At 39.9% G+C, this 24,050-nt stretch overlaps 2 long non-coding RNA genes across 8 annotated transcripts in view; one reads left to right on the top strand and one right to left on the bottom strand.

Moving 5' to 3' along the window:
• Positions 1-186: 186 nt before the first annotated feature.
• Positions 187-10,787, bottom strand: LOC107314330. Of its 3 annotated transcripts, XR_004307559.1 has the most exons (8): positions 10,511-10,787; positions 9,096-9,212; positions 6,985-7,058; positions 6,718-6,814; positions 1,882-1,913; positions 1,608-1,771; positions 797-901; positions 187-231 (listed from the first exon to the last, which is right to left on the bottom strand). It is a non-coding gene; the product is annotated as an uncharacterized LOC107314330 (long non-coding RNA). The 3 variants fall into 3 exon arrangements; XR_004307558.1 differs by having other exon boundaries at positions 9,096-10,787; XR_004307560.1 differs by lacking the exons at positions 9,096-9,212; positions 10,511-10,787 and adding an exon at positions 7,766-9,081.
• A 2,859-nt stretch (positions 10,788-13,646) lies between these two features.
• The window catches only part of LOC107314331, a 39,930-nt gene continuing 29,526 nt past the window's right edge, over positions 13,647-24,050 (top strand). For 3 of the 5 annotated variants that reach the window (XR_001555357.2, XR_001555355.2, XR_001555354.1), the window contains exons 1-3: positions 13,647-13,731; positions 19,304-19,416; positions 21,729-21,849. This is a non-coding gene — a long non-coding RNA (uncharacterized LOC107314331). Of the gene's footprint in view, positions 13,732-19,303; positions 19,417-20,090; positions 20,199-21,728; positions 21,850-24,050 lie in introns of all 5 variants that reach the window. The other 2 variants (XR_001555356.1, XR_001555361.1) reach the window with 2 other exon arrangements.

Genomic DNA, 24,050 nt, shown 5'->3' with positions numbered 1-24,050 from the left:
ACTCTCTACTCACATAAACCTTTTCAGAAAATATTTAAACAGTGTTGAGTTCATAAATCCCTGAAAAAAAAATCAAAGATTTCTAAATATTGCTTCTACTGGATAAACTTCCTCATAGCACTTCTGTTTAAGTCTGCCGAATGGCCTTTTAGGCATTTTTAGAAGACTGATGAAAGATTCACTTACCAAGAACTCAGCATTTGTAATGTACACAAACCTTCTTGGGAACTGCTAATAAGAAAGGAGTTAGGCAGTTACACTGGTGAAAAAAGTCTTTGCTCTAGTCACAATCATTTCTTCAACAGCGAATAACAATGCTCACGTTCAAATACTTTGGTTATTCTGCATTTCTGGTAGCAGATGTGGTGTACATAAAGTGCAAGAACAAATACTGAGCGTGCAGCAAGGGAGGAAGATTTAACCCAATATAGGTAGTTCAGTTCCTAACCGAGAATGTCAATGTAACAGAAACAAGAAGTTCTCTGTATCAAATTATCATCAATCTGTCTTCTTAGATACATTAGCGAGGACATTTTGCTCAGTTAAAGCTGAGACTGCTATCTCAGTTAATTCTGTAGCTGTCTCTACAGGCACCTACCAGCACAAAAAACACTTGAGCAACATGAACTCTAATTCACAGTTGTATTAACATAATAGTAGTAACCACAGTTAGCAGTAACCGATTCATGGAATCTGACTTCTTTCATTAGGGTACTGCATGCAGTCTCATTAAATCTAAAACTAAATTACATTATATATAAAGCTAATCATTTAAATGTATTTCCAAAGGACTTACCACACTGGTACACGGGACAGCACTCATCACCGGGAATATAAGAATAAACTTCAAATCCCAGCGTAAACTTGGGGGGTTTAGTTGTGCTCAAACTTGTGTTGCATACTGGAAAGGAGGAAATAAAAATAAAAATAAAAATAAAAATTAAACAAACAAACAAAACAAACAAACAAACAAACAACAAAAAAACCCCCACAAAAGTAAAGCACATTAAATTACAGGAAGGAAAAGGAAAAAGTATTTCTCAGAGTCCCCATTTAAGCAACATTTCCTTGCTGGGAAATATTCCAAACCCTCCCCAAAGAAACAAAGGGCACATGGAGGATGCATTTTTCCTAGTGAATCCAGGCACTATACACTGGATGAGGAACTGCATTCATTTCTTTTTTCTAGCACCTAATTACCAAGTGTAAGAAAAGTATCACAATTCTTTGGAATGAAATCATGAGTAAATGTTACACTATTCTCTCTTTGTCTCCAACATTGTAGGTAACTGTTGCATAATGAAAACCACACAGCCACAGAGAACTCTGCTATCCAGCTGATTGTTATTTGAAACAAATAAAAAAACAAAAAATAAAAAAAAAATTGATTCTAAGCTGAAGAACTGTAGGTGCAGTTATGTTGAACCCTGGAACAGAAAATGTGTTGTGTCACAGCAATATTAAAATACATTTTATTTAACACTGGACACACAGATTTAAGAAAACATTTCTTGGCTCCCTACTACGTGTCTCTGATGCTTAACTAATTATTTTCCTTTCTGTCCCTAAAGAATAAATAAAGTCTAGAAACAAAAGCATTAACTCACTGCAAGCAGGGATCTTCAGACTTGACTTCAGTGACTTCATAGAAGCCTTTCCCAGAACGAGTCCTCTTATTTTGTTCGGGACATCTGTGAGGTTCGCATACGATGCCACTTCCACCTTCCAGGCAAATGCAGTCCTGACGGTCTGCCGCTAACTTTTCTCCAAACTGTCATTAAAAAAAAAAAAAAGAAAAAGTGAGTGATCGCATAATTAGGACAACTTTCTTCTCCCCCTACCCAACCTTGCCTTAGAATACAAAAGCAAACGGCAGCATACCTCTCTTGGTATCATATCCAATCCAACACAGCCTGTGAAAATATCAAAATAAATTTCCATTACTACTCACGTAACAGTAGACATCTTCACTACATGTTGTATGAATACCGCATACGGTCAGATCAATGCTGTATGCATCAGAACAAAACAAAGAGGAAACAAGTAAGTACTCAACTGAAGAAATAAAATTCACCACAGGTATTTACACAGACATCCACACCGGAGTCAAACAGCATTGTACCATTAGGACAGAAACAGCCTTCCACTCGTTTAACTGAAGTTTCATAATGTGGACCGCACAAAACAAAATGTTCAGAGGAAAACCTTTAATATCATGGGCACACAGAAGAAGAACCATTAACTAAAGATATAGGTGCAAATCATTTGTACTTCTGAGATTTAGAAGTTGTCGGTGTTTGCATTTAGTTTAGCTGAACAACATAAAAAGTACAGGCATCTATATTTAGAATCAAGAGAACAGCGCTAACAAATAAGTGACGGGAGGTTGGTTGATTTCTCTCAGCCACATACGCTTCAGATATTGCTGAACAGTTGTATGAGATGTAAGTAACGGTGGAGGAATTCTTGACCTTGACTTGCAGATTGTGTCTCGAGTAGGACCACATGCTCTATATTCTTTATGTTTGGGACATTCATAAGCTGGATTGGGAGAACTGCTCACTAAGGTCATACAAAGTTCTCATGACCTTATGGCAAGAAATTAACATTAAGTACTCATTTTCTATGCGTGCTTGACAAATCTTGAGAAGCAGAGAGGTTAAGTAGATATCAGACTTGTGCGATTTTGCCACATAACACACTGTTTATATTTAAGGAAATAAAGCCAGGAAACTATATCTTGATTACAATTTTTTTCAGAATTTACATCTTTTTTGTACAAGCTCTTAAAGGGGAATGTATTCCTACCCTTCCATTCTCTTTCTGATTATGCTAAGTAAATGAGTCATCTGCCAATACCGGCAATACACAGCTGACCGTGTGAAAAAGAGAGAGACACATCTAATACAAGTCTTTCTGATATTGAAAATAGATGTATATTTTTGCAGACTCCCTTATTACTTCTATTGATAAAAATATACCTGAAAGTAACTTAAAAATGCTACTTTTTTTAGTGTGATTTATAGCTATCTAAATATATTCTATCACTAGGGATATTAGCATAGAATTGTTTGGGTAGGAGGGACCCTTTTTTTCTTTTTTTTTTTTATTTATTTTTTTTTGTCTTTAAATTATGCAGTCCAATTCCCTGACATGGGCAGGCACATTTTTCACTAGATGGAGTCATCCTGTTAAAACCAGCTTCAAACACTTTTCAATAAAAATGCAACCACTGCTTTTCTGGGCAGCCTGATCCACTATATCACCATACTAATCATTAAAACTTCTTTTATTATATGCACTCTCCAGCTACCATCTTTCAGTTTAAAATTTTGTCAGTGCTCAGTTGAGTTAGAGAGCCCTCTTAGTTTCTTGTAGCATCAGAACCGTGTGTCTTTATTGTATTTAACATAAGTCTTATATACCATTTACTAACAAACAAGACATTCCTGTTCCTCTAACAGTTTCTCTAACCAGTTAATTGGCCCCAGCTTCTCCCAACCAACAGTGATAAAGGATGAAAGGTTTCTTAAGAGCAACATGATTAACAAAACATATCAGTGGAACCTCCTGTCCACTCTTAGAAGCAAACAGACATTGCTTGCTCTTTGTCTCACAGTCTGGTCTTCCAGGTTTTCACAGTAATAAGGTTTGCCAAAGAATCTGATAAACTCTTTGCTTACTTGCTTACAGTTACTTGCCCATGTCTCCCCCTTCTTTATTAATAGAAAATGCACAGTTCATAGTATCCTGTATCATTTTTTGTATACACTGCAACAAAAATGGAACAGAAACAAAAACACAGAGGAACAAAATAAAACTAACCCTAATTTTAGCAGATTCTGAATCCATCCCACAAAACCTCTAAAAAGATCTCCAAATACATTGCATCTTGGACCCATTCTTTCCTCCACAGAAAAGCATGTCTGCACACAGGATTGCTTTCTTCAGTGAAGCACTTCTTCCAGCGTGATCTTCAGTTCAGCTTCTATGCAGCATGAGTTTCCTTCCAGCACTCTTATTACAGCTGGGTCCTTGTTTGGACTCAGGTATGAATGATCCAAATAGTTTCTTAAAAACTAACCTACATTCACAAGTTTCCTTTTTCAGCTTTTCATCCTTCCTTATAACTCCCCCTTTTTTTGTTTATTAGCAAGAAATTACCACACTATAAAATAATAGCACTAGTTATCTTAATAACATAAACATCATCACTGAATCAGAGCCTTGATTGATAACACACTAAACATAAGGTTACATGTAAGGTCATAATTTAAGTATATATATACACACACACACTCATACAGGCATTTATTTTAGCAAACCACCAAAAGGAGAGAGAAGGAACATGACAATGGTGGATGCGATAGGCAGTGCCAGCAGGGCGTCCCCTGCTTCAAAGTGCACTTGGCCTTTCTCAGCCATCACTGATCCTCTCCAGTTTTTATTCTTGTCAAGGACTGCAGGGATTTTTTTCCCCCACTTGGATTCCACATCTGCATGGCCAGTGCATGATACAGAGCCCAAGTGGAACACCTGCTCACAAAATAGAACAAACCACTATATTAGATCACTCTAAAATACAAACTACTCACAGAAAGTTATTTACACCTATAGTCACTTACTCCCATTGTTACTTGTTTTATCCTTAGCTCCCTTTTCTATTTAATTGGTAAACGTTTTCTTGTTGATTTAATAATGTTACAAAAATCATCTGTAGGTAGTAATTCTTGATGCAGTACCCATTTGAACTGTTACTAAAATAGAAGAAGCACACAACAACCTGGATTATGCCTAAAACTCTAATTCTTGTGAAAGCATTGGTAACACAGAAAATTCACACGCTATGTCAAACCATTACTAATATTATCTATAACACAGCAAGTTGCAAAGCAATACCACTAGGTAAGAAACACGTCATTCCAGTTACTATAAAGGCTGGATGCTATTTTCTGCCACAAGATGACGCTAAATGTATCATACTGGAACCCACGTAGGGCCAGTCCCTGTGGAAATATGAGTATATTCACAACCCCAAGTTGTCTGGGACAGTCCCCTACCACTAAGCCCTGTGCCCATATTCCAAACATTAACCATAGGCCATTCCTTGAGCACTGGGGAGGCTCCTAAATAACAAACCACATGAGCTTTATCTGTATGATCACGATTCAAAAAACACAGCACAAGCAAAGCCTTACATAATTTTTCTCATGGTGCATCTCCCCTATTCCCCCTTTTCTGTTTAATAATAACAAGAATGGATTTCAATGTTTGATAAATGCGCTCAGCGATAGCTTGTCCAGTGGGAGATTGAGCAATGCCTGTAGTATGTTTAACCCCCCATTTTTGGAGGAAAGTTCGAGCTGCCGGTCCATCCTTGTCTTTAGCAAAGTTATGAGCAGGCTGCAGGGACGCAGCAACAGGCGATGCAGGCGGGGCGGGGAGAGACAGCGTCGGGGCAAACGACGTGGGCGGGGTGGAAGGCGGCAGCGGCAGCGACGGGGCCGGGCAGGACCGGAGGGCGCAGCTGACGTCGGGGCCGGAGCGAAGGGAGGGGGTGCGATTTCCCTTCTCCCCTGCCTGGGGGGAGATCGGATCGAATCCTGGCAGGGCCCGTTTCCGGCACCGAGGGGCAGCGGCGAGGGTCCCCTCCTTGACTGATTTGTTTAAAGCCCTTCCGTCCATTCCTGACCAAACAAGTATTCTGATGGCGTTAGTAACAACCGCTCAAGATAACAAGCATCTAGTGGCATTGAACATCCTCAGTGAAAATACATTGAATGATTTGCTTAGAAGCTTCAGATTTTATCCCATAGCCAGTTAGTCTTAAGAGCCTGTTGTAACAATTTCAAATCATGCACTTCCCACCGAGCAGCTTCCTGCTGATTGAGCCAAAACACAGCTTGCCACTGTCCTACCAATATCACATCTCTAATAACCCCAGACCAACGCGAAGGTGGAGGACTGCTACGTGGGGAGGAAGCGGCATAGGCAGGGGGCTGTAAAGACACTGGTGAAAACATTCAGAGACCGATGGCTCCTTCATACGTAGTTCTAAGTCCTGCAGCTTCTCAGTTAATGTTTTAATATCTTCCTCTAGCATTTTCTCATTCCCCACCATCATCTGAGTCACTTTCACTCTCAGGAGCTTCTTGCTGCTCTGCACACCCTGCAGCCTCCTTCACTGCATCTCCTCACTAGCTGTCACTGGACTTGCCGGAGACATTGAAGAGGCAGAGGACAGGGGAGTAATTGGGGCTTCTGCAGCAGCCCTAACTTGTGAGGCTGATGAGCAAACAGAGTATGAAACTCCTGGTAACAGGAATCAAGTTTCTAACTGCGCTTGAGCACTAGGTCTGGATAGAGCTTGTACCACAGCAGTGATCTGCCAATAGGGCTTGCATATTCTTCAGTGTATTTATAATAAACCTTCCACATAGGACCCAGGCCTTGCAAGTACTTGTATTCCTTATTTTCAGAGATAAGAGATAACATATGGTCCCCTATTTCTCACCATTCAGCTACACTGAACATCAGTGCCACCTCCTGAAGATATCCACTCTTAAGAGCCCATTTTAATCAGCTCAGATACGCTTTTAGGAGATACCTGCTCCCCTCTCTTAAAATACATTTGAGCATTTCCTCCACAGCTTCCCACAACACTGTGGCTTGCAGAGAACAGGACGCAATCCCGATACCAGCTACCGCAACACTTACAGCTTTGTTCTATGCTGTCTACTGCAATGCTGTCCTCTTGGAGTTCACCCACTGTTTATGCTCCAGACTTCCAAGACTGTGAAGCTTAAGCATGAACCTGGGGGAAAAAACAACAAAACTTTTCATAATATTCATCAACATGTACTCCACCTGGCAGGGGTGAATGTAAATCTAATAAGAAAAGCTCCAGCTTCCACTCTCTTACTTCTGAAGACAATGATTTAGCCCAGCAGATAGGCTTAGTCGACAGCCTCACCTGATCCTTACCTGCAGCAAGCCACCCCCACTGGAAGCCATCATTTCCTGAGGCCAGATGTCCCTCTTCATACTCAGCTGTAGCACTGTTTAAAAAAGAATAACCAGCATCACCAAAATGAACTGTCTTTCACAGAATGACCTGAGTTGGTGCCATGGGTTACCTAGATTTACCTGTGCTCTTGGCAGGGGGAGCCACATCATAGGGCCCCCCAGCCCAAAAGGGAAGGGAAAAGGGGAATGAGAAAAAGAGAACAGTGGCAGCAATCCAAGGATGAAAACTTATTTTACTAAATATGATATCAGAATACAAGACAACACAATGTAATACAGTATGACTAAGGCTAGTAAATCGAACAAAACAGGGAGTCCCCAAAACCCGAGAGCCTTACTGTGAACTCTAGGTGACATGGCTGGAATGCTTCCCACTCTCCAAGAGTCCAAGAACTACAGCCTGGGAGCAAGATTATGTATGTCCTCCTCTCGTGACTTATTTCTGGCTGCTAAGTCCTCTGGGACACTCGCTCTCAGAAGAAAACCGAGTATTCGGGACATTGTTATTCCACAGAACTGGAGCATGAATGTTTCAATGATCCATACTGCACGTGATGTTATGATGTGGAATATTGACAGCAACATTACAAAACCATGGCAGTTGGAAGGGACCCCGAGGATTGTCAAGTTCAAACCACCCCCAGCCACAGGGCATGGCCACCAACTTTTCCATATAATTTTATATTGTTTTTAATGTTCAAAGAGGCAGTGACTCTGCTCTGTGATTTCACACTCTCACCTTGTACTAGCTGGTTGTTCAACACATTTGCTCTTTGCATTGTACAGGCCAACTTGGCAAGTGCAGGACAAAGCAGATGCTAACAATGTAGCTTACACAACAGAGAAGCTGTGCTTTCACACTGACTACCCTGTCCTGCAGCATCCACCTGGGATAAGGTGAACCTAATAGCTTCTTCGCAACATGAAGAGGGAAAGCATAAGGGTTCGGTATGTGCTTCTGATACTGCTTTCATTGTATCAAAGACATTGGGTGCTCAGATAATGCAGTCACATTGTGATATCTTAAGACACGAAGAGAAGCAATCGGGAGAAGATTAAGTTGCTGTATTGCCTAATACAAACCAACTGAGATTAGACAAGTTTGCACCCTTTCATAAAGGGGCACTCTGTAAAGCTGGACCACCACAGGAAATGTGCTCACTCCATCCCTGCCACAAGAAAGCCAATCCACTTCATCAAAAAACTGAAAAAATCATAGAAATGTCTGCAAATGAACATGGAAGGAACAAGGTTAATCCTGCAAAGCTTTGCATCTATCCCTATGAGTTCTCTTTTCTAGTTTGACAGAGCACTTCGTATCATTTTTGTCAATTAATTAAAACATCAGTGTGGTTAAACCACATATAAATGCCAGATTAACACCACTTGTTAAAGTCATTTAGATGCTCTGCATTAACATAATACTAACATTAAGAATAGAACAGCAATTCAACAGATTTTCCTATTTTTAACAGGAAAAGCACAACGATGAAAGGACTGGCCCAGTAGAGAGGTGCTATAAGGGAAGAAGACTGCTCACCCATATCAGAAAAATCAAGACCACAGGAGAAATCTTCACCAAAGAAGGATCACCAAGCTTCCCCCCAGCACCCCCAAAGTCCCACCCTGGAATGTGAATCTCAGGCTGGATGAATGGAACTGATCCAAACATGCATAAGCGAGAGCAGGCTCACTACAGAGTCACAAAAAACAGGCAAAGAAAATACCTCGCCAAGAAATCCGGTCCGTACCCCTGCCCTAGACAGGAATATCTGTACCTGTATCATGCATGACAGGTGTTTGTCTAACATCTTTTTAAAGACCTCCAAAGACAGAAACACAAGCATCTTATTATCCTGTTAAGAAAGCTTTTTACCATTGTTTAACCTGCATCTATCTTCCTGTAGATTAATGTCACAACATTCTAACACATAAGACTATTATTTCTGTCTAGTCTTTTTAGGAAAGACTATCTCTTTCATCCTGCATACTTCAGGATGCTTATGGTAGCCCAATTCTACTTTCTCCATATTTAAGGATTACCCCTAAGTGATCTGAAGTCTTCTTACCTGCCTGGTCATATTTGAGACCTCTTATTATACTCCATGTTTCTCTTTGAATTCTTTGCAACTGGACCACATCATTAACTGCAGCACCAGAGGAGTCCAACGGATGCTTTTCCAGTGCTGAAAATAGCAGAAAGGTGACAAATATATTTTGTATGCCTCAACATTTATATCAAGCAAGCTACATTCCTCTTTATGCATTCTGGTATCCAAGATTGCAATTTTTATTTTCCTTCACCCACAACAGCATGACTTATTTTTGTCTCATTCAACTCCTAGAAGAAAACTTCAGCTTGCAGAGTCCTCTCCCTCCTTTTATGTTCCCTCTAAATATAACCGCTAATTGAAAAAAACACTTTTTTTCTAGCGCTGAGATTACTGCCAAGTGCTCAACTGGGAAGGAATTAAAGAGGACCTGGAAAACAGTTAATTAGAAAGGCATGCTCTGATTAGCAGTTCTGCTTCCTTCTTTGCCCAAATTTTACAGCAATACTGAGAATCAGGAACATCAGGGACTGCTGAGAAATTATTTCTGGAAGATCTTTTACATGTTGAGCCACATTCCAAGATCTCTCGATTCAAGGGGATTTTCCCTGGTGACTCCTTAGAGTCACACCAGCACACTGAGGTAATCAATTAACACACTGTACATGAACTACAAAACACAGAGACAAGATGTAAACATTAAGTAGCATACAAGTCATTTAAAAAGATATCCCTTTGCTCCTTCCTTGAGAAGAGGTTTGTGAAAGCACTCAAGCCAAAAAGTACAGAAGCAACTTAGTAACAGATGAAGGTGACCAAAACGCACAGAGCTTGCTGACCTCCAGCAAGAACAGCCACAGTAATGGAAGTGCTTCACTAAAACATAGGTGACAAACTTCTACCAGGCTTCTGCCTGAGAATATAAAGCTTAAGAGTACTCATCCTTCTGTGTCAGTTTAACAGTATCTCAATAATGAGTTAAATGCTTCTGAGCAGAATTTTCCAGATCTGTGTTTGAGTTAACCATAGAGTAGCCTCTAGCAATAACTTTGATGGGTAGTTAGGACTAACATAGCACCAACATACATTCATTTTTATTGGAAGAATGAAGCAATATTCAGCTTTCTAATTCAGGGTTAGATTTACTTATTTACCCAAATTAATTTAATATGCCAAAACTTTACTAAGCAGCCAAAACAAAAAAACAAAAAAACATGTACCCAACATGAGCCTGAGTTAAGCCTCACCCCAGCCCAGAAGAATCAAAACTGAGAAGTGCCTGCTTGGCCATTTTTACCTGCACTCTAATCCTAGGGCAGGCCTATAGCAATTGGACAGATTAATATGATGGGAAACGGTGTTTCACCAGAGATTAAATGATAGGGTTGATACAATAGAAAAGTGCTATAACAAAAGGGAAGAAGATTACTCACCCATATCAGAAGATTCTAGGTTCACAGAGGAAAGCTTCACGAAGGAGGAATCTGCAAGAAAATACTTTTCCCCAGTGGCAGTCAGCCCTTAAATGAGGTCTAAGAAGTGCAGCCAGGCTCCACCCCTTCCACTCACACAGCTCAAATGCTGTCACCTGTGCTCTCAGGGCTGACTGGGTCCTTTCCCCAGGTGCTCAATCAGTGGTTCAAGGCCACAACTCAGCAGTTCCCATTCACAAGCCTTTGCCTGTAGCTGAACCAAAAAAGCACACCTACCCCCAAAGGCAACCCTTATAACATTTAAAATATTGGTTTACTTGCAGGGGAAACTCCTTTCCTGATCAAAAACCAAATTAAACATTGGGAACTTGACACTCGTGTAGTCTAGAACAAGACAGAGCAAATCAACAGAAGGTGGTGTAACTTGAATCAGTTGTAACTTTGCAGGTAACATGAAAAAATAGTTAAAAAAAATATCATGATGGAAAAAAACCACACAAATGTTTAAAGAAGTTTGTGACCATGATGGTGGGTACATGTTGAAAACCAAAGCAGAATACAGTACTTGGTTCTTTTTAACAACAAACAGCATGTTTCTAATTGCTAGCATCAGAGTCAAGCTAAACACTTCAAACCACAGCACCAAAGACAGTAAAATGTCGCATTCTGATGTGTCTCACTCAGCAGACTGTAATGCTGCTTTATGCACCCCTCATCAGTTGTCCTGTCAACATTTTTCTTATTACCAGCTTCTGCTTGAAACACCACTTTTTAGAATCACTCAATAATTCATGTTTAGGTAATCATTCAGCTCTCTTAAGGGACTCTGTATAAGAAATTAAGCAGAAGAGGCAGGAAACGAGTACGGCTGAGCAAGGACCTGCTGGTCAAACTGAGGAAAAAGAAAATGCAGAGGGAGTGGAAGCAGAGACATGCAGCCTGAGAAGAAAACAGGAATGCCATCTAAATATGCAGATATGGGATCAGGAAAGCCAAGGCACAGATGGAACTGAATTTAGCAAGGGATCTGAAAAGGAACAAGAAAGGGTTCTACAGGTACACCGGTCACAGGAGACAAGCAAAGGAGAGTGCACCCCCTCTGATAAATGGAAAAGGAGAACTGGTTATAATTGACATGGAGAAGGCCGAGATACGCAACAAGTGCTTTGCCTCAGACTTCACTGCCAGTCAGGCTTCTCACACCTCTCACATCCCTGAACCTCTAGGTGGGGGTTAGGGAAGCAAAATGCCTCTCTCTCTAAAAGCAGAGCAAGTCACAGACCACCTCATGAGACTAAATGAGTACAGTGTATGGGACCAGACAAACACGCACCCAAGGGTCTGAAGGAACTGGCTGTTGTGGGCAGAGGCACCTACAGCTAGATTACAGTGCTCAGAGCCCCCATCCAGCCTGACCTCAAATTTCTCAAAGGACAGGGCATTCTCCACATTCCCAGGCAACCCATTCCAATATCTTGCTACCCTTATTGGAAAAAACATTTTCCAGAATCAATCCCAAACCATTTACCCTTGACCCATCAGTATAAGCCCTGCTAAAGAGTCCATCCCCTTCTTACTTGTAGGCTCTTACACATGACCTCTGAAGTCCCTTGTAACCTAAGCCATCATGTCATTTACAATTTGTTCCCTTTAGAGAACTTTGTCAAATAACTAGTTATTCTGGAGTGCTTAACACCAATAACTCCCACAGACACATCACTGGGGAAACTGCATTTGAAATCTATAACTAACTGGCTTTCTTACAAAAGAAACAGTTTAGTAATTTCATAGTATTCCCCCCTCCCCTTCTCTTTTTGTTAGTATGAAGCTGGAGGAAACCATAATAAATACCAGTGTCTGGCTGTATCACTTCGGCCTGTTTTTCTCATTAAGAAAAAAAACCATTAGTCTCTGGTGTATGCAAAATAAAAGATGCTGCTATCTTACAAGCTACCAGCCTGTCTGCCTGCAAAAACTGCTAATTCATACAATGCTTGCATGATGAAATCTCAACAACTTTAAGCTTTAGTATGTAGTAATTGATATTGCCATGTGTAGAACAAATGCACAAAAGACTCTGATAGATGGCTAACAAACATTTGTCTTGCTGGCACTCATTAGTAACATCCATATATACAGAAATAAGTGAAAATGAGTTAGAATATTCATATATTGGAGCTTACTGTAATTTCAGCATTCAACACAATAGTTTCCTACTTACAGAAAGAGGAGACTCTGCAGATGAGTCCACTGAAGACCAGTTGGAAAAGATTCCTGGCTCTTCCCCTAGCTCCCTATATAATCTTGTCTAGACTATTTTTTTCTTCCATACCTGTACAGTGACAATAATGGTAAGATGTTAGCTGTAAATACCCAAAAGAATATTTATAAGAAAAACTCACCCATATGGAAACCTTCAGTCTGCTGAGAACCACTGAGACAATCTCCACCTAGGAGGAATCTTCAAAAGATGCTGCCTTACTGGTGGTCAGCCCTTAAATAGGGGGTCTAGAGGAGGTGGAGTCAAGCTCCATCCCTTCTGGGAGCACAGCTAAATTACTCTCACCTGTGCTCCCACAACTGCCCCAACACTTGCCTCAGCTGATTAATCAAAGGTTTAGGCAGTAATTACTAATTTCCCATACATATACCTTAAGCTTGTGTCTAGCTGTGAAGTGCACCCTAAGCCTCTCTTAGCAAAACAAAAGTACAGCACTTAGGTCACATAAACCAATTGCACAAATTCACCACTGAGAGCAATGAGCTAGGGTTAGACCTATTCTTTTTCACAACAGATCTTGGAAGTTGTAAGGGATCACCAGCTGAGCACAAATCAGCCTCGTAATCTGAAATACGCTAACAACTCACTAGGACACAAGCTGGAGCAGAACATGCAAGTGTGCAGGAGTCCTTCATCTGCATGCAATGCCTTAGCTAAAAAATTAGCTTTTCACTTTGGGTACTGTAAGGGAAACTGTTGATCACAGTTTGAACCTCTGATTAACGAGCTGAGGCAAGAGATGAGTCAGCTGCAGGAGCACAGGTGAAGGTAAGCTGTGCTCCTGGAAGGGGTGGAGCTTGACTCCACTTCTCCTGGATCCCATTTAAGGGCTGACCACCGCTAAGGTTGCATTTTTTTCTGGAGTTTGCTGTTTTGTGGTGTTTTTGTGATGTTCCTCAACACTGCTGTGGATTCGTTCTGGCTGGAAGCTTCAGCATTGGTGAGTCTTTTCTTATATACTGTTTGGCTTTCCAATTACTCTGTAATTACGACTATACAGGGTAATCTTGCTGGATGAAAAGCTGGGCTTGAGCCAGCAATACATTGTTGTAGCTTGGAAGGCCAATAGTGTTCTGGGTTGTATTAACAAGGGGGGTGGCAGCAGAGAGAGAGGGAGAGGATTATCCCCATCTTTTCTGTCCTTATGAGGCTTCCTCTGGAGTGCTGTGTCCATGCCTGGGACTCTTAGCACAGGAAGGATGTGGATCTGTTAGCGAGTGTCCAGAGGAGGGCTGCAGAGATGATCGGAGGGCTGGAGCAGCTCTCCAACAAAGAGAGGTTAAGGGAGTTGGGCTTGTTCACTGTGCGCTGCTTACAACATGTAACAGTAAAATCACCGTTGCCGTTAACTCGGCAGATGCAGCTCCATCTGCAGCAGCAACATGGTCTCGCGCCGACCATCTCCCCCTACCCCCCACTGAGCCACCCGGCCCTGAGGTGCGGCCCCCCGCGGGCAGGGAAAGCCGGGGCCGGGCTCCATGGAAGGCGGGGTGGTCTGAAGACTTTGTGGTTGTTGTAGGAGCTGGAAGGCGAAGCATGGTCGGGACCTTCGTCTCTGCGTGGCTCTCCGTGTGTGGTACTGCCCTGGCGTGGAGCATTTAAACGTAGGTTCGCTTTTCTTTGCGGTGTGTGCTTGTTGCTTTGCTTTGGTGTGACTCTCGGCCTTTATTTTAAGCTGCGTCGATCGTGTGGTGAGAGCAGAGAGAGCGCTGTGTTGGTGCCTCCTAGGCAGGGGACGAGAAATGCAGAGAACTGGGATGCAGAGCTCTCCCTTAGTGTTATTCTGTTACTAAACGCTCTTCAGTTTGGCTGTGGGCAGAGCACACTGATAAATGACTGCAGGCAAAGCTCTGCTTCCCATGTAGTGCAGAGCGCAGTTTTCAGTGTAAGGTGTTGCCACGTGGTTGGGTGTCTGCCCCAAGTGTTGGAGGTGAAGGGGATGAGGGGATTAAAGCTCCCTGAGCTTGTAGTTCAGCCTGCATTAGGGTGAGGTTGGCATTTTTTAGTTACCTTTAAAAGCCTCTAAACAATTGGCAATAATTTGAAGGAAAAAACAATTGTACTTGAGCAACTCATTAGCACAACTCGTGGTGGGAGATTAGATCCGTTAAGCATCTTCAATAGCCTCCTACGATAAAAGGTGTGCTTTTACCCTTTCTAGCCTGCTCAGGCATTTGGGTTTGTTATCTGCAGCTTGCTTTGTGCTGTGAGCTCCAAGGCTTTTAAGAGATGAAGAAGTTCACTTAATATTGTGCCTTAGCTGCTGGGAAAGCAGTAGTGTAGCCCAGTGGTTACAGATAATATAGTGAATCCTGCGGACAGATTACAGCTTCATAGGAAAACACAACTAGCTAGGAGCCCACAAAGCTCTATAATATTTGTTATTCACAGCCTGTTTGTGAAGTAGTCATAAATGCTTCTAGTACAGTTTGGTAGAGAAATTATGTTCAACTTCTGCCTCCTTCTGGCTCTACTAGGCATAGCTTTGAGAAAAGTGCTTGAACTCGAAGTGTTATGAGTGATCATATAGTTTATAATATTATAATTTCCCTAAGTTAGCAACTACTTTTTGAGATAATATGGCACTGAGGTTTTTCCTGTGTTTTTGAATGGAAAGGAGGTAAATTTTCTTTTGCATGTTTTTTGACCATTTATTTTTTTGACTGCTGTGAGCCCTTAATCTATAATCTCTACAGCATCCTACAGAAGGCTCCAAGTATCCAAAATTATACTATTTGTTTGATTCAAGAAAAATCATGCTCTCATTCAGTTTTTGGATGTAATTCTTAATTGATGTATACCTACTGTGCTTGTTTGTTTTTAAGTCATTGATATTTGGTGAGATGTACATGTGTTGCTACAATGCAATCTGAAGATGCTAGAGTTATACCTGAAATCTTTTCTTCAGAATACTTTATCTAGTGCTGCACTGAAGAACTAATCAATACATAGCCATCTGTAAATGAAATCTGGCCAAAAACATGACCCTTTTCTCTCTGCTTTTCCCCATCTATACAGAATGTATGTGGATCTAGCTCTGAATTTGTCCAACTTTACAGATTAGTTTTTGAGCCCAAAGACATAACTAGGAACCAAGGCATGAATTCCACAAACTATTAATGAGATTTTGCTATGTGTTTAGCCAGTGAATAAAAATACAAATTTATATGCCAACTTGAGCTTGCCATAATTTGAGGTTAATTTGGACTCTTTTATTGTTTGAAGTAGTACAGATTAGTTTTCACCTTGGAGATGTATGTTTCTCATTTTAAATGAGTCATCAAAAAATGAATTGGAAACATATCACAGATTATTCTATGCTTGTTAGGAGTTTTCTGAGATACTAAAAACTACAACATCTGTCAACACTACATATGTATTGTGGAAATTTCTTTCTTAATTAAGGTGTTATTTTGTTAAATCACTTACTAAATTAACACAAGTGCAAGTTTAGTAATTAAATAAGTAAACTTATATGTCTGCTCAATAACAAAAGTCTCTCTATGCCTTCAAGAATTAGATTTTGTACGGTCAATTTCTATGCAGCCAGTTGTTTCCTACTTCCATCTGAACAACTGCATGTAGAAACAACCACCCTACAAACTTGTGGTGTTCTGCATCCTTGGAGCTGATGGGTGCCTTCCCTTGGTTGGTTAAGGTTTCTCTTCTACACCACGACTATTCTCCTTTTTCTGCGGGGAGAGCAGAGGTCAAAAAGCATTGTTATATAAATGTCTACTTCCATTACTTGAAGAGGAAGTCTTGTTACATAGTGTACATACCCTACTCTGTTACTGGTGAGTAGGCTGGGGACAGATAAAAACTGGGAGGGGACGCAGCCAGGATAGCTGACCCAAACCAGCCTAAGGGATATTCCAATGACACGTGGCTTTGTATTCAGCAATGAAAGTTCAGAGAACAGTAGTGTTTGCCTTTTCCGATATCGAGCAGTATAACAGTATTTGTGTCCTGGTTAGAAAATCTTGCTATCAAGATATTGTGTTTACCTGTCTGCCAATGAAGAAAGTGAATGATATCTCATCGCTTGTTGTGTGACAGTTGATTTATCCTATATATATACTGTCGTTATCTATATCCATAAGTTTGAGCCTTTGTGCTATTTTCTCCACATCTTGTAGGAGAGAGGGAGTGAGTAAGCAACTGTGTGGGGTGTTTGATGTCGAGGCCCACACGTTAGTCAGTATAATATCACATCTTGAATCTAGAGTTTGTATTGCTGTAATCCGAGCGTGAGAGTTCTTGATACTAATAGTGAATAACTGTGAGCGAATTCACACAGTATCGTGATTACGAAAATATTTCAGAGGCACATCTTGCTCTCAAGATGTACTGTTAGATACTACTGATCTTTTCAAACATGAATGAAAAACAGGAAAATGCTAACAGAGTTCTCTGAAGTCTTAGCATTCTGCTTTCAAGTTTTTGCTTGAATTCCAAGGCTCTGAAATCATATGGTGCAGTGTTCCATAATGATATTCACAATCATAATTTAGATAATCAGGACATTAAAAGTTTGAAAACTTGTTTGTTTTGGGTAGAAGAAAAAGATTCCATAGTTTGTTTAAAATCGTAATAGGAGTTATTGCTCTATGTTGTTTACTGTAAGGAAGTTAAAATCTCTAGAGATTAATGCAGAACGGCTCTAGGGCATCAAATAGTTATAAGACAAAACGTTCACCAGTCTCTGGGTCTCAATTTTAAAAAATTTCAGTAACTTTTTATGTCTTATATTGAATTCAAAGCACATTTGAATTTTAGAAATGATAAACATGCTATTAGTAATCACAATCACTTGCAAGTCTGGGACAAAGGGGAAGCGATGGGCTGCTTTTTAATTTTTCAGTATCTATGTCATGGCACCCTTCAAATATCATTAAATCATCCCAAGACCATGCTCTTCAGAGTGGATAATTACTGTATGTCTGACCTCATTAAGGTGGTGGTGGGTGGTAGCATTAAGCTCATCTATACTTCATAGATGTACACTGAGTATTTGCAGTTAGTGCAGGAATCAAATAAGTTCATTGAATGAAGTTTATCGGAAGTAAAGTTTAAGCCCTACTACAGGGATGGGGGGAAAAACCCACCGAAGTATTAGTATCAAAAGGTGATAGGCTGTTCAAGCTGATGTCGTTCATATCCAACCCTGCTCCTTTTATACGTGTAGAGAGCAAAGTTTATTGAGAAACGCCAAAAGTTCATCAGGCAGTTTATTTTCTGTGAGCTGCTGTCTACTAGTCACTTCATAATTGATCATAACCATCACATTTATTTTTCCATGCCACTTAGCTATAAAAGAAATTTGACAGTAGTAGTAAGTTAATCTGAAAAAAGAAAAAACAAAAACCTACATCAAAAATTCCTTTATTTTCATTTTTTAAGTAGTAATTTACATTTGTGTAACTTCTGTGAACAGCACTACAATCAACTGCAATACTTTCCTTGATAAATCTGTTTTTCAGAGATTCATCATTCATGTATAAATATTTACTCCACATCCAGATGGTTGTGAGAGAGAAAGGCATTGTGATGCAAAACCAAATTTGGAAGTATTGTTCGTTTTACCATGAAGAAACGTTATAGTGCAAGCTATATATCAGCTCAATTAAGCACATATAACCCTGAAGCTCCTATGTTAATCCCTGTGCTTATAAAACAGTAATTGTTCTGAGAGAGTACAAGCAAAACTGTGACTCAAGCAAGGACATGTTGTTCCATTTGATTGTGGTTACTGCCATATAACTAATTCCTTTGTCCACCATCTCGATGCACTGCTTCACTTTCCGTGCTCTTTTATGCTGTTGTTTTTGTGTTGATCTGTCAGTATCTAATCTGCATTTCCAACCAAACTGAAAAAATTGCCTTGATTTACCTGATGATTTTTTGGGATCTCTATTTATTGCAGTATTTTAAATGCTTCAGTTAGTTTCACATTGATCATTAATTTGGTGCACCTTTGAATACTCAGATTCTACATTTCACTTCTTTACTTTTTTCCCTTAAGTACAGACTTCTCCCAGTAGGCACAATTAGTTCATGGTTTGTAAGGAATTCACTTTGCCATGGTCTTGCAGTCTTCAGAAGTGATACTCTGGACATAGATTTTCAAGAAAATAATATTATCATAAAATTAAATAATCCTAATAAGATGAATATATTTTAAGTGCAACCAGTTTGTTTGTTTCTGTATGTAATGTGTTATTTAGTAGTTTTAAACATGTTGTATTCATATTTTTCTGGAAATTTCTTCCTGGAGCTCATTGTGCCATTCTGACATGTTAACAACTTCTGTTTTTCTCTCTGTTCAAGAGGTAATTGATAATACAAATCACATTGCAATCACTGAAAAGAATGGGTGCGCTTTTGCTGACACTCACTGCACGATAAGTACTTAAAAGCAAGAAAATGAAAACACTTATTTCAGATATGCATCTCATTAAAACAACTGCCCTAACATGCAGACGAATAGTTATTATTGTCAATATGTGCAGATGCTGTTTCTAAACTCATTCCGGGATAAAATGAATTTGCCAGCAAGATGGAAGATGTCACTTGAGACAGAAGTACTCAAGTGAAACTGCCCTAAGTGTCGAGGCTGCCATCAGTAAGTTTTTTACATTGTCTTTATAATTAATGCAACAGTTACTATGTGTGTGAGGTGAGACTTGTTGCCCATTCTGACCAGAAGGATTTGAGGAGAGAGTGAAGTAGGCTGGAGAGCACCTAGAAGTTGTATTTGACCAATGAGGTAGAAAGGGAAGCCTGTGATGCCATTCTGTAAGGGTTTTAAACAGTGACTCACAATGGATGGAGGCTTAAGGTACTGTGAGTTTAAGTACCTAGAAAAGACATCACTCCTCCTCTTTGTGGTTTATGTCACATAACAATGCCTGGCAAAACAATGGAGTGAGAGCAATATTTTGCTATTCAAACACAAAGTAAGTATTTTTAACTAAGGTTTGCGTACAGCTGCATGAAAGGGTGAATGTGATTAGAGAAATTAATTGCCCAGGATCTGCAACTATTATAAAAAAAAAAAAAAAAACAAAAAACAAACCTAAAATACTTGTCAGTTGACTTAAAAGCATCTGTAACAGGCTGCAAAATAAATGGTTACAACTTCTGAACTTATGATAAGCTGTTTTCACTGGCAGGAGTAACAAAGACGGTAATATTAGGGCTCTGAAACACATCAGACATGAAAGAAGAAAAATATATATATATTTTTTTTGTACTTAAAAATATTTTAAGTGGTTTCATTAGAATTATCCTTTACAGTCATGGGAACAGTTATCATTTAAAGGATCAGCTGAGACATCTAAGGACAAGTTGATAAAATGATCTTAAAAAAAACCTGGCAGGACCAATGATTTACAAATAAGACTGGTAAGGCAGTCAAATATGAAATTTCTTCTGTTTGTGTGCTTTTTCCTTTTTTCATTGAGGCTGCTTAAAACAGTAGGTATTAGCATAATAGTGATATGAATATGCTGACTTCTAACAAGTATTTGAGGAATAGAAGGGGTTTGAAAAGCTACAGATCTACACTGTGTAAAGATATGAAGCTGTAAAATGAATTAATCAGTAGATACTTAAATAACAGCGACTCAGTAGGGGAAAACATAACTTCTGCAGGAGGGAATCTTTCTTTTAAAATTTATCAGAAGTTTCTGAAGAAATCAGTGAGTGTGTGAATATGAATAAATAGCTCACACTCTTATCAGATACCTCATGGATGCTTGATACGGTTCCTCACGGAAGAAAGGAGGAAATTCTGAGCAGAGCAAAAGATTGTGCTGACTCAAATATTACACTTTGGATGCCTCCTTCACTGAGAAACAGTACAAAAGCCCAAACACACAAAACCGGCCACCAGCAAAACTTAATTCCACATTGGTTATTTTTATCAGGAAGTCAAAATCGACTTTGTGCCTGGTTTTGAGCTAGCTCTATCCATATGAATAAGAGCAAGCTAATTGTTTTGGAGTGCAAGCTTTAAGTTTTCATTAACAGCGTTACAGACGAATTCAGAACCTTGTTAGAATAGTAAGACAGAGTGGATAGAATGGAATAGCCTTGCACACCCTCTAGTGGTACGTACAGGTATTAAGGCTTTGGCCAAATCTCTGGCTTATAAGTAATTTTTCCATGCATCTGTATTTATCATAGATGTTCAAATTCTTCACAGTGGAGTTTGACACGTTTTGTTAACCATCCTTACATCTTGACTTCTAGCAGTAACAACAGCAATAAATAACAGTAAAAAATAAATGGCGTATTTTCAAATGTTATTTGTTGGCTGCAGTCACATAAATCTGATTTATGAAGACATGGCATGACATGTTCTCTTAGAATTAACCTTATCGTTCAGGCAGAGACTTGAAAAAATATTGGAACAAATGGCTTCCTCATAGTGTTTTGTTTCATTCTCATGTGTATGCAGCTCAGTATATTTCTTAATAGTTACTAATTGTTTGAAACATAAGCATATGTGATTTTCATCTGTCACACCAGGAAACATATTAATCAATTAGACTCAAATTGGTTGGGATTAAGAGGGTGTTAAGTACAGGACTGTGGAGAAATTGAGAGTGGAGAACAGGTTTATATTTCATTAACAGCCCTGCTTCTGTATCTTAGCAACTCTTAATGTATTTTCAAGAACTACTGCAGCTCCAGGATCTGTCTAACTAAGGTTTCAGAGGATTAGTTTTACTGCAGAAAGTTTCAGACCTGGGAACACCTACTGATCTTTGAAATGTCCCTAGAATGTGTGCTAAGAATAACAACGTCTGATTTTATGCTTATTGAACAATTAGGTTATCAAATCTACCTGTATTTATCACAATGCTAGTTACAGTGTGAGTTTGGTGAATGTTATTTAACCCAGCATTCAGTCTGAATTCTGTCTCTTAGGATGCCCTATGATGCAACTTCATAAATGGCTGGAGAAGAAGTGAAGCGTTCTGCTTAAGGCTCTGAGTCTTATGGAAGCGGTCACTTGGCATGCTTTTAAACTCTGTGGCTCAGAGCTAAGGTATGTAAAGATCATAAAGCATTAACTCCTTGCTTTCCAGAAAGCATGGAAAAATTTCCTGTTAGTTGACTTAGCTGTGGGCCATGGAAAAGGTGTAGCCTCAGCCCAATTTATACAGTGCTGTAGCTAGTGCTTTAGCTGAACTGCTTTTGTAGTTCCCGTGGCTGCAATGAATCCTCTTGCTTCTTCCTGTTTTTTAGCACATTAACTAGAGATGGCCAGACAGCTCTGAGCAGTGCTGTCTGAAATACAGGCCCAGACCTAGGTGGGTCAAGGGACAGGAATGGTGACTTAGATGGTGTGTTATGGAGAATAAGGGTAAATGTTATCTGTATTGATTAGCTAGCATCAGAATTTTATCCCGCCACTGTTGCGTGTTGTGGTCTGATTCTGAAATAAATGAATGCTTATAATGACTCTTAATAGCATCATTACAATCTAAGCTACATTGCTAAGTAGAATGTAAGGTAAGATACTGAAGTCAAGCCTCCTGATCTCTTGCAGACTGTTTGCTGTTTCATGTAAAGTTATTAATGTAGAAAAAGGATCTGTATAGTTACATTTTCTTTGCAACGTATCTGTTCTAGTTACTAGTTCTCTCAGGAATGCTGAACATTTGTTGCTTCTTGTGTGAGTTCTTTTGAGGGGGTAGCACTTTTTGTTCTGATCCATAGCTCACTGGGGAGCCTGTATTTCCATGCAGGCTTAGTGACATAAATGGTACAGTAGAGTGCAAGAGATCACTTATAGTGTTTTTGGTGATTGCTGAATAGCTAACAACCTATCTGGTCATGCACTCTTCTTGAAAGTAACTTGAAAGAATGAATCTCATTGAAACTGCGAAATAATTTTCTGTAGTGTTTCAGTGGGGAGCTATAGTTAGCAGTTTTAAATAATTTAGTAACATTGGTTAAAAGTCTTTTGGTGTGAGAACGCAGTATGTGTTTACCTACAGCTTGAGCTGTAAGTCAGAAGAGTTTCTTAAACTGTTGTGCTATAGAAATTATACAAGGAGTGGTAAACTAGCAACATATTTTAGTCTCCCTACAATGTTGCTTTAGTTTGTACAAGTTTCATCAAGATATTTTCAACTGGAGAATATGAGGGTGCTGATGAAATGCGTTGATACAAGGTGATTCTGAAGGGAATAGATGAAATAAATGCTGTGCTCTTTATTTCCATTTCTTTTCACTGTATTGTGCATGTGCTTGATCCACCTATGAAGGAGTCCTGAATTTTCTGTCAGGATTGGGCCATTGGTCTTAGTGGTGAGAATGCTGTGAAACAATATGACATACTGGAGATAGATGATTCGTCACATTATTTGATGTAATTGTTAAAGTGTAAGTACTCCTGTTGCTCTTTCTATCCTTATTATATTTTCTTGTTACACTTTTACGATAAGCGGCCCATTTTTGTTTATTACTAATCTATGTAGGTGACTTTGAAAATAATGCTTCTCATGGAATCTACAAGAGAACACAGAATTGCAGGGGCTGGAAGGGACCTCTACAGATCACTGAGTCCAACCCACCTGCTAAAGCAGGTTCCCTACAGTAGCTCACATTGGTAGGAAATCAGGTCTTGAATATCTTTAGAAAAGGAGATTCCACAATCACTCTGGGCATCCTGTTCCAGTATTCTGTCATCTTCAATGTAAAGAACTTCATCTATTCCAGTTTTTGGCCATTTCTCCATGTCCTATCACTACACACCACTGAAAGCAGTCTGATCTCATCCAACTGCCTCCAGCACTTCAGAGATTTATAAACTGATCAGATCCCCTCTCAGTCTTCTCTAAACTGAACAGACCCATGTCCTGCAGCCTTTACTTGTGCAGGAGATGCTCCAGGCCCTTTACCATCCATGTCACCCTCTGCTGGACACTCTCTAGGAGATCCCTGTCTTTTCTGAAATGGTAAGCCCAGAACTGCACACAGTATTCCAGATGTGGCCTCATCAAGGCAGAGTTTGGGGGGGCAGGATCACTTCCCTTGAGCTGTTGGCCGTGCTCTTCTAAATGCATCCCAGGACACCTTTAGACTTCCTGGCCGCAAGCACACTGATGACTCTTGGTTGGACTGTTGTCTACTAAGACCCCCAGCTCCTTCTCTGCAGAGCTCCTCTCCAGTGAGTCATCCTTTAAGCTGTGCGTGGTTATTTCTCCCCAGCTGTGGGACACTACACTTGCTATTCCTGAA

The sequence above is a fragment of the Coturnix japonica genome, chromosome 5 (genome assembly GCF_001577835.2).
Source record: "Coturnix japonica isolate 7356 chromosome 5, Coturnix japonica 2.1, whole genome shotgun sequence".
NCBI classification, from domain to species: domain Eukaryota; kingdom Metazoa; phylum Chordata; class Aves; order Galliformes; family Phasianidae; genus Coturnix; species Coturnix japonica.
The sequence above is the reverse complement of the archived record's forward strand: the minus strand, read 5'-3'. Positions and strand labels throughout refer to the sequence as shown.